General features: G+C 45.8%; 1 pseudogene; it reads left to right on the forward strand.

Moving 5' to 3' along the window:
- The first annotated feature begins 2,417 nt into the window (after positions 1-2,417).
- LOC116810403 (dnaJ homolog subfamily B member 6-like) lies at positions 2,418-3,155 on the forward strand (annotated as a pseudogene).
- Positions 3,156-3,541: the final 386 nt, after the last annotated feature.

Genomic DNA, 3,541 nt, shown 5'->3' on the forward strand with positions numbered 1-3,541 from the left:
TCTTACAAACTTGCTTTCATTTTACTCTATGGATTCGCCTCAAATTCTTTCTTGTGTGAGATCCAAGATCCTTCTCTTGGGGTCTGGATTGGGACCCCTTTCTGATAACATATACATCAAAAAGAAAAAAACAAACAGGCAAACATAATAGAATTTTTCCAAAGGCTAATGGATAGCCAGGGGTCATGAGAGAAAAAGAACAGGAATTAGGGAAGAAAGAAGGAAACGATTCGAATCATGAGACAGGAAGATGGGCACTAACCTCGTAAGTATATTTTCAAAGCAAGCCTAAAAGGTGCCTGCTGGCCGGGCACGGTGGCTCACGCCTGTAATCCCAGCACTTTGGGAGGCCAAGGCGGGTGGATCACGAGGTCAGGGGTTCGAAACCAGCCTGGCCAATATGGTGAAACCCCATCTCTACTAAAAATACAAAAATTAGCCGGGTGTGGTGGTGCTCGCCTATAGCCCCAGCTACTTGGAAGGCTGAGGCAGAAAAATCTCTTCAACCCAGGAGGTGGAGGTGGCAGTGAGCCAGGACAACAGAGCGAGACTCCATCTCCAAAAAAAAAAAAAAAGGTACCTGCTGCATTTGGTGGCTTAAAGTTCTTAAAGTTCTGAGGGAGTCTTTGGCCAAAGAATGGAATCAGGAAAGGTGACTTGGTATGTAAAATGAGCTGAATCAACAGCAGTGGAAGGAATGCAGGAAAAAGGCGGATTTCTGCCCAGTCTAATGGCAAAGGACAGCAGTGGAAGCAGGGGCACTCTAGGGACTGAGCAGAAACAAAGACTGTAAGAGCAAGTTGAGTCTCCCCACAACTGCACAAAGCCACATTCTTTGCCTAATTACATAAGCCTGAGTGTGTTCACCTGGAAGTTTCCTGCTGGTCAGAGGAAGCAGTTTCGTTTCTGTTGTTCATGTCTTGGTTGAGGGAGGGGCTCCAGGTGATTCTAGCAGACAGACAGGGCAGGACAACAGGGAGCAGGGAATGTGGCATGCCGGATGCCACGATTTCACACACCACAAGTGGTTCCGTTTCAGCCCAGAAATGATGAGACCAGCCTGGGATTTGCTACTTTTCCCATTCCTCCTGCTATGTTCTTTGCTTTAATAAGAGAGACAAAGGGAGAGAAGGAGAGATAGAGAGAGAGAGAGAGAGAGAGAGAGAGAGAGAATGAATATGTGTCTGTAACAGTAAGAAAATAGCCATGTATCCATCCAACAGGAAGGCAGGTAAAGAAAGGGGGAAGGCCAGGCACGGTGGCTCACGCCTGTAATCCCAGCACTTTGGGAGGCCCAGGCAGGCAGATTGCCTGAGGTCAGGAGTTCAAGACCGGTCTGGCCAAAATGGCAAAACCCTGTCTCTACTAAAATTACTGTCATGGCCTGTAACCACTACTCAGAGGCTGAGGCAGGAAATTGAACAGGAGGTGGAGGTGCATGACCGAAAGAAAGAAAGAAAGAAAGAAAGAAAGAAAGAAAGAAAGAAAGAAAGAACAGGGGAAAAGTGGTCACTGAGAAATTTCCAGCAAAGACTGGACTCACGGAAACCTTGGCATGTCCCTGGAGAGGCTGCTGACTGCACTGTGTGCTGATGCTCACCATCTCAGTCCAGGGGGAGGCTGTTGCAGTAGATCAGGTGAGGCTGAGTCAAGCACTCGGGGCAGATCTAGTGCCTGCCGTAACCTCATCTAGTTGTGTTGTAGGACTTTCTCCTTAGTTCACTTAAAAACAGGGTCCTTGACACATAGCCAGGAGAGATAGGCTCACAGACACTTTGAAGGGTGAGAAAAATTGAATTTATTGGGCAAAAAGGAAAAAAAAGAAAGAGGAACTCCCAACAAAGTGAAAGTCCTACTAGCTGGCTTCCTGCTTCACAGATTGAATCCACATGGTACCAACCCAGAACAGGAGAGGCCAAGCTCCTCCCCACTGCAAACGGTGCGCGCTTCCTCCACCCTCCTCCCAGTGCCCAGGTGGATCGGAGCCACTCCGGCGAGCCCTGACTACCTATCTGTCTCAGCTGCACCTAAATTACCTGCTTATAGAAGACTGTGGTTTAGTCTACCCAGGATGCTTTACCCACTGTCTTCTCCTGACCCTTTGGGGAACTCACCCTCACTCCGTGTGTCCCCTTGAGGCTATCAAACACATTGGTGACGTTTCAGGTAGAGACCTTGCCCACACTTGTGATTCAGAGGCTCCCATATCTCCCTGTCTGTGGTGAACTGATCGGGAATCAGCCAACCCAGGCCAATGGTGATCTTGTCAAGGCCAGATACATGGATAAGAGGCCAAAGAGAAAGGAGAGCGCAAGGGGCTGCCACCACCACCACCAGCACAGTGTGCAGGAGCCCAGAGGAGACCTGGGCTGTCTCCCTGCCTCCCCTTTCCAGCAATCTGCTAAAACACGGTGGATTACCAAGAAGTTCCAGGCATGCAGAGACATGCCTCACCTGAGGACATTAAAAAGGCATATTGGAAACTGGCACTGAATTGGCACCCAGAAAAAAAAAAAAATACCCTCAGAGTAAAGAAGCAGAGAGAAAATTCAAACAAGTGGCTGAGCCATATGAGGTGCTACCAGATGCTTTTTTAAAAAAAAAAAAAAAAAAAAAAAAGACATCCACAGCAAAAAAAAAAAAGTGACAATTACAGCCAAGAAGTATTAAATGAGGTAGGTAGGAGATAGAAGTCATTTTGTCAGTCCGTGTGAGCTTGGCTTCACATTCCGTAACCCAGGTGATTTCTTCAGGGAACTATTTGGTGGAAGGGACCCATTTTCATTCAACTCCTTTGAAGACTCATTTGAGGACTTTTTTGGAAATTGGAGGGATCCCCGAGGAAGCAGAGGCCGAGGGATGTGGTCATTTTTCTCTGCCTTCACTGGATTTCCATCTTTTGGAAGTGGATTTTCTTCTTTTGATATAGGATTTATTTCAATCAGGTCACTAGGTCACAGGGGTCTCACTTCATTCTCTTCCATGTCCTTTGGTGGTAGTGGGATGGGCAACTTCAAATTGATATCAACTTCTACTAAAATGGTTAACAGCAGAAAAACCACAACAAAGAGAATTGTCAAGAAAGAGTAGAAGTTGAAGATGACAGCCAGTTAAATGATGGCCAGTTAAATAAAGTCTTTAACAATACATGGTGAGGGGCAGGCAGCAGCTGAGCTTGGATAACAAGCAATTCAATGCAAGCATTTAACAGAAATGTTCAACTACAACAAGCACCATCTGAAGATTAACAGGAACAATTTTTTGATGATTTTAAACAAACTTGCCTTTCAGTATAGTTGCACCTAATCTCAAGTATTTAAAAACAGCTCATCAGAGCCCCTATTTGTCATAGACTTTTGAGTTTATTTGAGACTGTATTAGTCCGTTTTCATGCTACTGATAAAGACATACCTGAGACTGGGCAATTTACAAAAGAAAGAAAAAAAAGAGATTTAATTGGACTTACAGTTTCATGTGGCTGAGGAAGCCTCACAATCATGGTGGAAGGCAAGGAGGAGCAAGTCACATCTTACATGGAAGG

This window comes from Hylobates moloch, unplaced genomic scaffold (genome assembly GCF_009828535.3).
Source record: "Hylobates moloch isolate HMO894 unplaced genomic scaffold, HMol_V3 SCAFFOLD_1, whole genome shotgun sequence".
Lineage (NCBI taxonomy): Eukaryota > Metazoa > Chordata > Mammalia > Primates > Hylobatidae > Hylobates > Hylobates moloch.